Source organism: Lactuca sativa, chromosome 5 (assembly GCF_002870075.4).
Source record: "Lactuca sativa cultivar Salinas chromosome 5, Lsat_Salinas_v11, whole genome shotgun sequence".
Taxonomy (NCBI): Eukaryota; Viridiplantae; Streptophyta; class Magnoliopsida; order Asterales; family Asteraceae; genus Lactuca; species Lactuca sativa.
Genome location: NC_056627.2, coordinates 265,383,353 through 265,395,943, shown reverse-complemented (window position 1 = coordinate 265,395,943; position 12,591 = coordinate 265,383,353). Strand labels below are relative to the sequence as shown.

General features: G+C 40.5%; 1 long non-coding RNA gene across 1 annotated transcript; it reads left to right on the top strand.

Annotated features, from left to right (window-relative positions):
- The first annotated feature begins 10,388 nt into the window (after positions 1 to 10,388).
- On the top strand, positions 10,389 to 11,946 carry LOC128126297 (uncharacterized). Its single transcript, XR_008224092.1, has 3 exons — positions 10,389 to 11,232; positions 11,312 to 11,442; positions 11,587 to 11,946. It is a non-coding gene; the product is annotated as an uncharacterized LOC128126297 (long non-coding RNA).
- The last annotated feature ends 645 nt before the right edge of the window (positions 11,947 to 12,591 follow it).

The following is a 12,591-nucleotide window of genomic DNA, read 5'->3' as shown; positions in this document are numbered from 1 at the left end:
CAATCTATCACTGCCCCATTGGGGCTCAACCAATCCATGCCTATAATCACATTGTTCCCTCTCAACGGAATAGGAGCCAGGTCCACCAGATAACGCTCCTCTAATAATCTCAACACACAGTCTCGGAATACCGTCGATGCTCGCACCGATCGGTCATCAACAATCTCTACCTCTAAAGGGCAATCCAACATGCCTGAAGACTCAGGAAACTTCTTGCTAAGCGCAAGAGAGACAAATGATCGGGTCGCACCCGAGTCAAATAGTACCTGAACTGGGATACCGTTCACATGGAACGATCCTAAACAGAGCACATACATAACATATCAAAATCACAACAGCATATCATAACAGCATAAATAAGAAGTCATACCCGTCATCACATCGGGTGCAGTGCGTGTCTCCTTGGTAGTCAACTGGAATGCCCGACTCCTCACCATTGGAGCCTCTGCCTTGCCCTGCCGACCATCATTGATCTGCAGGGTCGCTGGAGCTGGTGCCTTCACTGGCACTGATGCTGTTGTCAACTTGGATCAATTGGCCTTCTTGTGGCCCCTCTGGTTGTAGTGGAAAGACAGCAACTCAGACGTCTGAATAACCGGTGCAGGGGCAGTACAATCCCTGCTGAAATGCCCCGTCTTGCCGTACTTGTAGCAGCCCGACGATCCCGGTCTACACGCCCCCTCATGTGGCTTGCCGCATTTCCTGCAGCGGCCCGGTCCTGACTGGCCCTTCGGCCTACCATCTGATCCCTTGGGCTTCTTCCCTGAAGCTCCAGTCGTCTGACCCTCCTCAGTCTTCCTCTTCTGGACATGCTCCAGATCAATCTCCCTCTCCCTTGCCCTGGAAATCATGGAATCCAGGGTAGGGCAAGCTGAAAAACTAACATGCTCCCGAATGTCGGCTCGCAACATGTCATGATAGCGGGTCCTCCTCATATCCTCATCTCCAGCATACTGGGGCACCAGCAATGCCCTCTCCCGGAACTTGGCGGTGATCTCCGCCACAGTCTCCATAGTCTGTCTCATGTCCAAAAACTCTTTGGCCAGCTGTTGAAGCTCTACCGCTGGCGCAAACTCTGCTCGGAACCGGGTCACAAAATCCGACCATGTCATAGCCTCAACAGCCGAGGCTCCCAATGAGTCACCAACAGACTCCCACCAGTCTCTAGCTCTGTCTCTCAAACACCCTGTTGCATATCTCACCTTCGACCCCTCGGGGCAGAAGCTGGTCAGCTGTGCGGACTCAATGTCCGCAATCCATCGTCTGGAAACAATGGGGGGCTTCGCCCCATGGAAATCCGGCGCACCACTGCCCCTGAAGTCCTTAAAGGACAGTGTGCGAGATCCTGACTGGCCAGATGCCATGTCACTCCTGAACGCCCTGAGGCGGTCCTCCATCAGCTCAACTATCCCTTCCTTGATCGACCCGAAAATGATGGGGGTCGACTCAAGGATGCCTCTGGTGATCTCTGACGTGATGAACTCGCGTAGCCTCTCATCTACTGGCTCGGAACCTGATCCCGAGCCCGATCCTTCTCCTGAACTGCCAACTGCTGGCCTCGGACGTAGTACCACCATTATGCAATACATACATGCAACCTTTAGTGATACCGGTACCTCTAAGGGGATCACATCTACTACAAGTTCCTTGGTCTTGCCTCAGCCCTCCTTAATTCGGGTACGAATCCTCTGCTTTCAGTAGTATGGGCCCATACTACCTTCCACATCTATCCGTACCTTTCTCAAGGACAACTTTGACTCCACCAGATTCCTTTCACCACTGCTGATCCTCTGCTATTCCCATTCTAAGCTTGCCCTAGGGAAAATCTCTGACTCCACCCAAACCGGTCCTCAGCTGCTGAAGGCCTCCTTGTAATGCCAATTAGCCATTACCTGAATACCATCACATGTGATGAGGCTCAGATAATCCTTCGAGTAACATACTCGTCCCTACAATGGTTAGACTCAAACAAGAGTTGCGCAATAGGGCCAAATCCAACACTCTGAGATTATTCAATCCTGATCATATGTAATGTGACGTATTCACCTAATGACTAACTTCCATCACTCAGAGTCCCACAAAGCACAAAAGCAAGCAGCATTCGGACGCAGGAAAACTACTCAAGCAAATCTGTCCTCATAATGAGAAGTTGAACTTACATATAATGCTAAGCTCATACCACCAGGCATAACCTAACTAGGCTATCCTACTACTGTCTACTCAATACTAGCATGCAATTCTCATAAGCTGAAGCACATCAAGCAGGCACATAAGGCATCATTCCTAGATCCTTAGTCCTATTCTAGCATGTCGTTCTACTGAATCTGATAAACATAGTATAACATTGTATGGGTACTTTGGGGAATACTTACTTGAGTTCGGCCGGTCGCGTACATCACACTTGTTCTTTCTCAAAAACTCTTCTGTTTTATTCTTTAGAAAACCACTTTCTTATAAAATCTTTTAATCCCTCAGTTTGAGTCCAGACGCCCCTGAAGGTGTGTCCGAATCCCTCAAACCAGGGATCCAATACCAACTTGTAACGACCCAATTTTCACGTCCAAAAATTTCATTTTTGATTAAGTGATTTGCAAAATGTTTGTAACAAAATATCATCCGATCATATCATTTAATAAAAACATGTCTCGTATCAGAAAACCGAATCGTAAAACATAATAATGTCAGAGTACAAATCCCAGAATATCTCGTAGTGCGGAAAACAAAGAGCGTGTGTATGATGCGCCGCTACCGCGCCAACTCCTTCTCCTTTGCTGAAGAGGTACCTGAAACCAAAACTGAAAACTGTAAGCACGAAGCTTAGTGAGTTCCCCCATCGTACCACATACCATACAATGACATCACATACATACTGCCAGACATTTCTGGGGTGCCCGACCTACCCGTACGACTATTCTGGGTTGCTGACCTACCCGTGTCAAGCCATTCTGGGGCGCTGACTACCCTTCGGTCCTAACAACCGAACCTAGGGGACTATTTCACCCCTACTACTACTACTATCACATATATCATAGCATAATCTATTGTCAGACATATCTGGGGTGTCTAACCTACCCTTCGGTCCTAACAACCGAATCTCGGGGACTATTCCCCCTCTTACTACCTCTATCTCATATAACATATCATGCTAGCAGCTAAACATATCATAACATACTGTTAGGCATATCTGGGGTGCCTAACCTACCCTTCGGTCCTCACAACTGAACTCTATCACTATCACATATCATATCACGCTAGCATATAACATACCAGGTAGTAGCAACACATATAAATATCACAAAGACAAACATCTAACATACGATCCCTACTGGTGGGCCGGCATTGTGGCCGTAGACCCACCGCTACTGGAAGGTAACTCACCTCGAACAAGTAGCTGCTGATAATCCGTGTGGGAAGTCTCTGCCTGCTGTTGCTCCGGAAATCCTCCGGCTATAATCCCCACAAACACTTAGTCAGAAACTGACATCTACTCTTAGGGTAAAATGACCATTTTACCCCTGACCAGGTCAAACTCAAAGTCAACTTCTAGTTGACCTGACTCGCCGAGTTGGCTCGCCAACTCACTGAGTCCCTATCCTTCCATTAGACCTCATACTCGTCTTTAATCGTCGAGTTAGGCGATGACTCGACGAGTTTTCCTTCTAAATGAACATCGACTGAATCCTCATCCGACTCGCCGAGTTGTATGAACAACTCATCGAGTTCATCATCAACTGATACACAGGTCTTTTCCTTGACTCGCCGAGTTGTATGAACAACTCGTTGAGTTCATCTTCATCCTTAGAAGATTACCTTGGACTCGCCGAGTCTGTTCATGCACTCGTCGAGTCCCATGAATTTCCAGAACAATGGATTAGTCCAGAACGTTGGGTCACTCCCTGGGACACCCTTAAAAATTTTCCACACTCAACTGGGTCCTTATGACCCTCAACTGATATGGGACAGAACCTTGGACTCGCTGAGTCCAAGAACGGACTCGTCGAGTTGGTCACAACCACTCACTGGATCTTCGATTTCTGACGTACAACCTTTGATCAAAAGATAGATCTAAGCTTCAACAATCGATCTAGCACATAAAGTTATAACCCTTACGTGATTGCATGGGACTTTGAGCTTAAAAGGTCCTAAAACAAACCCTCTCAAATCATGGGGCCTTCTTTGAGTGCAATAGTCAATCCTTTCTGCCTTGTAACCCCTGTAAGGGCCTAAATCTGAATCATCAACTCCAAACCATGCTTGCAATCATGGTTGGTGACCAAAATGGCTTAGAAAAGCCCTAAAACTTCAGAAAATGGGATCTAGCAAATGGAAGAGCAAGGTACAGGCTTTTTACCTTCAATGAGCTGAAAATGGTGCACAAACTCGGATCCCTTTAGCCTCATCTTGTTCCTTCAAGATTTTCCTTCCCTCATTGGATCACAAAAGCACCAAAGTCACTCCAAATGCCTTAGATTGCTTCAATAACGGCTAGGGTTTGCTATGGGGGTCTTCTGGGAACAAATGGGACGAAGGAGGCCGAGTTAAGGTATTTAAATAGGGTGCAAACCCTCGGATTAGGCTTTTTATCCAAACAGGGTCTACTCACCAAGTCCATCGCTTAAGTCCCGCATCCCTTCTCGCTTCTACTCGGCGAGTTGGACCTTCAACTTGCCGAGTCCAAAGCCAAAATACAAAGTATTTAACAAAAGAATACGTACCAAGAACCAGGTGCTACAACTGGTGACCCAAATGGCATCACTTAAACAACCCTACTCAATATATTCCCCTTATCCATGAACTGATTCCCCCTAAGATGAGCACCTCCACAAAATCACTCCTATGACATCATACATCTCGAACTCTAAGGGAGTTCGACTCTCGGCCGAACACTTCTCAAATCGTAATTGCTATATCCGGCAACAAGACCATATAACCAATTTCTGACCCTCAAATTGTGACAACCCGAAATTTTCGTTCGGTCAAACCCTAAAATTCAATCACTTCATATTATAAGTCAAGTTCACTTTTGCTTTCTTTTGGGAAAAATAAGTTCATTTGATTATTTTAATAATTAATCTTTAAACGAATGGGTGAAAGAAAGTGTCGTCTCGGGTTTTGAAATTTAAAAACTGCAAAAACATCTCGTGTCTTAGAAGTTCACGACCAAAATTTTATGTTTGGGTCGAAAAATCATCCAAAAACTTAAACTAATGCCTTAAGCATGAGTTTACTCCCCAAAAACTAGTCATTTGTGTTTATTCCCCATTTACCAAAAGAGTAAACTCCAAAAATCCTCTCAAGTATCATCCAAGTTTTGTTCAAATATCTTCAATCTAGTAAGTGTTTCTAGCCCTTTCAAGTTAGTATATCACTTAATCTAGTGATTTTACATCCTTTAATCCATCCATTTATGTGTTTTGACTAGTTTTTCCAAAACACCAAGAACACACACTAGTGTTCTTGGACTTTAAGTTCATTTCAAGCTTCCACAATGTAAGTACTTCTATCCTAGAGTCATTTAAAGCTTGCTATACATGTTTATATCAAAGAAAAGTCCCAAGAACACCAAGATAAAGGTGTTCACGGTTTTGGGAGGTCCCAAAACCGTAAACACCAAGAATAGGGCCAAAGTGGTGTGTTAGGGTGCCTAGATGCTTCACCATGCCTTAGGGACTTGTCTAGATTCATCCTTGATGAGTTTATCACACAAAAAGCACCAAAACCTTACATTTTTATGTGTTTACGGTTTGGGGATCTCCCAAAACCGTAAACACCCCAAAAGGTGCTTAAAATGTCCCATAAAAGTCCCATGGTTGTTCCTTATGTCTAATTCTAACCTAGACTAGTGCCATGATTGAGCTAAGGACTTGAAAACCCCCAAATACCAAACTTGTGAGTTTAAGGTAGTAAACTCATGGAGAAATGGTCCTTAGACCATAAACTCCATTTAGGAGTGTTTTGATGCCACACAACACTTCCTAAGGCTTAAACATGAAGTAGGAATGTCTGGAATAGCTTAGTAGACTTCAAAACATCAAATGGTCAAAAGGTTAGGAGTTTACGACCGTAAACTCAAGAGTTTACAACCGTAAACTCAAGGAGTGTTGGTCTTTAGGGAGTAAACTCATTTTAGGAGTGTTCCTTGAACCCCAAACACACTAGCCTTTCCCTACAACACTTAGATGCACTCCTTAGCACTTATAACACTTATACAAAGTGTTTGCCATGTCCTAGAGTGCCTTGACTTGTTTATTAGTTGTTTAAAGACTAATTGTTTATATACATATGTCCTCGTATGTAATTAGGATCTTTGTGCGTGTCTAAGTCTTCACTTGACACCAAGCACTTATCTGACACTTCCATCCGATCCACTCGCAACAGGTGAGTTCATACCCCTTTAAATAAACTTTGAAATACTTTTAAATGTTTTAAATGCTTTTATGGGGGGGGGGGATACAAGTTGAATACTTATAGTTATCACATCAATCACATGTGATTAATAACTAGAAAACGAATGATTTATTACTGTTCAAACTGTTTATCAAACTGTTTTACAAATTCTTTTACTTATCAAATACTTTTACTTAAACTCTGTTATACTTATTATCAATTGCATGCCTATATATGTATAGTTATATAAGAAATGTTTAAAAGACTTAGGAAGGATATCCACCCTATTTCCTTTTCACGCTTGAGATGTGGTCTGGTGGGACATCGGGTATCCGTCCGAAGGTTGTTAAAATATTAGTTGTATATCATATGTACATATATAGTCATAAAGGTCCTTCCAGTTCATCCAATGCCCTTGGGTAGCAAGGGTATACATCCATGTTCATACGTACCAGTTAAATTACTAGTAAGTTACCATATGGGTAGTTTAGGAAGATACTAGAACTATTACTAGAACGCGATATCATACAACGAGTCAGTTCATTCATGAGTCAATACTTGCTAGATAGAGAGAACATACATTACAGCTAGTACACACAGTACATTACTATACATGCTAGATAAAAAGAGAACACACATTACAGCTAGCACACGTAGAACATTACTCTACTATTACATAGATATGTTTACATGATTACATTTACATAGATACATCTAGAAAGAGAACATATACAACTATACTAGAAGAAGAACATATATAACTATACTAGAAAGAGAACATATACAACTATACTATAAGAAGAACATATACAACTATACTAGAAGAGAACATATACAACTATACTAGAAAGAGAACATTTACAACTATACTAGAAAGAGAACATATACAACGATACTAGAACGATTAACAATACATTACATATACATGAATACGTTAACATAATTGTGATCCATTGTATCGGAGCATGCCTTCAATGTCATGGACCGAGTTGTAGCCATAGTCTCTTGGAGGGAGAGCATGAGTTTGCGTAGAGATCTATACTGGATTGACTATCCTACACCTTGCTGCTAGCTACAGCCGGACCTGCAGGTCTGCGGGTGCCAAACGTCATACCTTATTACGACCTACATTGTCGTGTTACCTAGTCGATAGTATGGTACAATTTATCACATAATACCTTAATATAAATCCGGTTTAAGGTAGTTAGTACAGTAGTAGTTCCTATAATACAACACTACAGTACTACATTAATTTACCCTTTACATATATTTAGTGATCATTTCACTTAAACATTAATGTACAAACTATATTTTGTTAATGATAGTTACACTTGGGAAAATTACACACTTTTACAAGAAACGAACATATAAAACAGTTACGTCTTGGTAGAAGATTACATTTAGAACAGTTAGGTCTTGGTAGAAGACTCCATTTTAATATAGTAGGAATCATAGGGATTTCTAGGGTTTTTCAAACGTTTACAGTTGTTTTACAAACATTCTCATACTTACATGAACTCTCTTTCAAAACATTTTCCAGTCTTTCATTACATGTCAAACACATACTTACATACAAATTAAGACACATTAATACTTATGATCTCACCAGCTTTAAAGCTGATACTCTCTTTCAAAATAACTTGTATCCTCAGGTCAACAGTAGACAGGTACCGATGCAAGGTTTAGAGAAGATGGAGCCCATTCAAGACTCATATTTCATTTTGTTTATACTTTAGTGTCTATTATAATTTGACAAAACACTTGTATTAAAATTATATTATCAATGCAATGGATGATGTTGTTGCTTGTTTACTACTTTTCATTGTTGTGATACTGTACATGACGTCCTCCGCCACAGAACGTTTCCGTCGTTCTTGGTTTTGGGGTGTGACAGATTGGTATCAGAGCATTGTTTATAGTGAATTAAGTATATCAACCCATAAAAGATATAGTAACTATAAATACATAGGGATTAAAAATACTCTGACCAAGAGTTTATACATTAAATAGTAAAATATTTAATTTAGTATACGTGCCTGCATTCATACTAAAATCCGTGTCACTAGGAAAGTACAAAAGAATTATGATTGTTGGGCAACATAGGTGGACTTAGAGACATATAGTCAAAACTGGAATGATATAGCTTGATCAACTATATTATTTGAGGGTTGACTAGCATGTGCCTAAGTGTAGTTGTGTGGTTGCAACAAGTCTAAAATCTTACCAACAATACCACAATGAGAACAGTAGAACATAACATTAAACTTAAAATACTATAGGGGTATTTGGTGTTACTATAAGTACTTATACTTGAGAACTAAAACGGGATCTTCATTACCAGTTGATAGTTGCTAAGTGGATACACTAAGGCTATATGTAATTAGGATGTTATAGACTTAGAATCTGTGAATATTTTACTTTACCCCTATCCTGTGTGAATTTGGAGTTAAGGTCACTTATTCGAAGGCCTATCCTGTTTCGATTACTTATAACTGGTATGCACTTCACAAATAGTGATGTAACTAATGAAGATTTTCTAAATAATCATCTAGATAGTTCGTCTAATAATTATTTTCTTACCCCAATTCTCGCGTAGATAACATGGCTGGACTCCATCCCCACGGTAACCAGTATCTTCCGAACGAAGTCATAGCTGTTTGGTTTGGAGAAGAACCAGAGAATGATCATCCTATCCCTTTGAATGATCACCATGATGAAGAACTTGCAGATGATGCTAACTCCGAACCCGAGGTTGAGAACCTACCCCAAGCAGCTCCCATTCCAATTCCTAACCCTCGTCCGACTTTTCATGGCCTGACGCCTAAATGGGTGGAATGCTTGGAAACATGGAGCCAAGGACAAGATCAACCCATGCCATTTAATGGTGATCAAATCTTTTATGAATTAAGCAATGGGGGCTCAGCAAACAGAATCTTGCCAATCTTGGTCCGCAGAGTGGCCCGAAATGAGATTCAAGGCAGGACAACCCTACATCAGATCACCAAAGTTGTCGCCGATGCGAGAATGCATACCCTCCGCACCATTCGTCTAGAAGATGCTCGTGAGAGATTCGAGAGAAACCATGAAACCCTACTGCAAGCACTGGCTGAATCACGAGCCGAAGTCATAGAACTCCGCGTACGCCAGAGGGTGTACGAAAGACACCCACTAGATGTGGAACGTCAACTGGATGAACTGAGAGTTCACCAGAGGGATGACCATCGCCAGTACACTACAAGAAAAATACCCTTTTATGACGCACAAACCACGACACTCATTGATTTATGTTACGCAAATGAGAGAGACATTAAAAAATTGTCATCTCTTCAAAAAAAATTAAAAATTTATGTCACGCATTATTGAGTGCCCTTAAATTAGTGTCTCTTGAAAAGAAACTAAAAACACGGAGGGCGCTTTATTTTAAACGAGCGTCCTCTATACATGTCACTTTATAATTTTAATGAAACACACGTTTAGCAGAGGGGAAACGAAATCCCCAAAATTTTGAAAACCCCTCTTCTACCTTCTTTCTATCTTTCATCTTCACAGTCTACTCTCCCCTCTCCCTCCTTCTCTCTTCTCTCCGATCCGATTCTCCGCCACTCCTTAATACCTTGCAGGAATCTAAAAACTAGAAAAACTCGTCCTCACAAAGTCTAGGAAACTAGGGTTTTTTTAACCCTCAAAGAATGACCCACATCCTCCCTAGATCGATCTCTACCGCTTCATTTCTCACAAGATATTGAACACTTTACATCGGCCATAAAATCGACTATTGCTTGAACTAGGGTTTCGATTTTGTATCACATAACCCTCCCTCAATCTGTTCTCCTTGTTCAATCGATTCGTTGATTTTGCTCGACTCCCACTCACGCCAACCATCGATGTTCAATCGTCGACTATCGCCGCAACTATAAGTCTTTATCGAAGGTTTAATCGAAGGTTCATCTGTTATGTAAGTCTTTATCGATGTTCAATCGTCGCTCACGCTGACCATCGATTTATGTGTACTCAGAATTCAAGAAGATTGTAGAAGCGGGTAAAGGCAGAGAGAGAGAGAGAGAGAGAGAGAGAGAGAGAGAGAGAGACTTTTCACTTCTCCATCGATGACGTCTGATTGTGTTAAGCTTCCTCCTTAGGACGAAAACCCTGTTGATTTTGTGCATAAGCATCGCATGGATCTTGAGAGTGAGCATGTCTCTGTACATTTACATGAATGGATAGATCTCATATTCGGGTGAGCCCTAATTCATTCATATTCTAATATCGGTGGGTTTTATTTTGTTTTGATGCTTTTGACTTTGTAAAAGGTTGAAATAAATCAATTTTGATATAGATAAACTGATCCAGTAAGTCTTATGTTAGTCGATTAATTAAATTCTTTTTTAATGTTTCTTTTCTTGATTCTTTTCATACACACATAGCAGGCACCATCGGTTTTGGTCCTTCCATTTGGTGTAAATCAGGTTGCTTGTGGACATTCTCAAAAACTTATTTGCACACAAGATGGTAAAATCCATGGTTGGGGTTATAACAGCTATGGCTAAACAGTTAACCAGAAATGCACTTATGCTTGGTACCCATATCCAATTGATTGGTATCTCTCTCTCTCTCCTTTGACTTGAAGGTTTGACTAATGAATAATCGAAACAGGTGTTTGGGGGAAGTGAGGAAGTTGGCAGCTGGTGGGGGCCACTATGCTGTATTAATAGATGCGTGTTCATTAAAAGAGTTGTGTGAGTTTCAAATTGCAGCCTGTGTGACAACATGGAATGCTTCTATGATTGAAGATGTTGCATATCGAACTGGGTCAGATGCTTTGGTTCGTCTTTGTGAGAGGTCAAGGTATTTATATATTAATGTTGTAACATGTTTGACCATAAAAGTCAACTATCTTCTGAACCAATTTGTTTTGTCATTGTAGGGAAGGTCATTCTGATGGTGGAACTTGCAAATGTTAAAATTGCTCCTATAATCTGACATTCATATGTTGGTTACTTTGAACAAACCCCTCACATAAAAAAGATGCCACCTCCAGATGTTCTTCAAATGCAGGTAAAGTTATTAATGTTGTCACTAATATAATTTCCATAGCCTTTGTATATTCCTAAGGACAAGCATTTGTTTATTACACTTCTACTTTTTCCTATTATAGTATTGTAGAAAAATCTACAAAATTAACATATTTTGTTTTTACAGGATAAAGCAACTTCTGGAAAACAGGGACTTGGTATTAGCAAGGGTTCGTTTTCAAGGGACAAAAACGTCTTTTAGTGTTAGTGAGAGGGATAAAAATAGCAGGGGTTACATTTGCTAGTGATTTGATTAATCAGATGAATGAGATTGAGCAACAGATAATATTTTCTTATTATAATAATGTTCTACTTATATAAAACTACCCACAAGAATTTTTTTTTACTGTTTTCTTTTGAGCATTTTATTTATTCACTTGCATTCAGGTTCCAGCTACAAAAACACTCATAACTCCTGTTCAATGCAAATCATTGTGGAGCCAATTTCAAAAAGAAACCGAATATATAATCACTCAAGCAATTGCTTCCCAAGTATTTCTTTTAAAATCTTTGATATTTATTTAGATTGAATTGTGAGGGTAGATTGGTAATTTTGTCTACCATGGTTTTTTCAGGAAGATAATAACGCAATAACAACTGGTTACTGATGGGTTTTTGCCATAAGAACTTTCCTATGTGCGCATGCAAAACCCTAATGCTTGGATCTAGGCTTTCTAATAAACATGCTTTGAATCCAAGACTTCTAATTACTAATTAGGTTAAACAAGAACATTGAAACAGATCTAGAATCATACCTTTGAGTTCCTTGTTGATCTTGAGGTCTTGGAGCTTCTAGAGTCACAAATGTCACTCCTCTAATGGCTTACAAACACCAAAGCAAGGAGGATGATTTAGGAGAGAGGAGAGGGGAGGAATTCGACCAGAGTTCTCTTGCTTTTTCAGAAGTATCGAATTCCCTATGCCATGGGGTCTATTTATACTTGTAGATTCCTTAATGATTACAGATAAGTCCCTATCAGATAATCCTCTCTTAAGGCTATCCAAATCCATTCCTAGATAACTCTAATGGACGATTTTAGCAATCCTAATCCTCTTAGAATTCGTCCATAGTATATCCAAATGGATTTACAGTTTAAAGCTTAACTATCAAACAATTGACAATTTATACCCC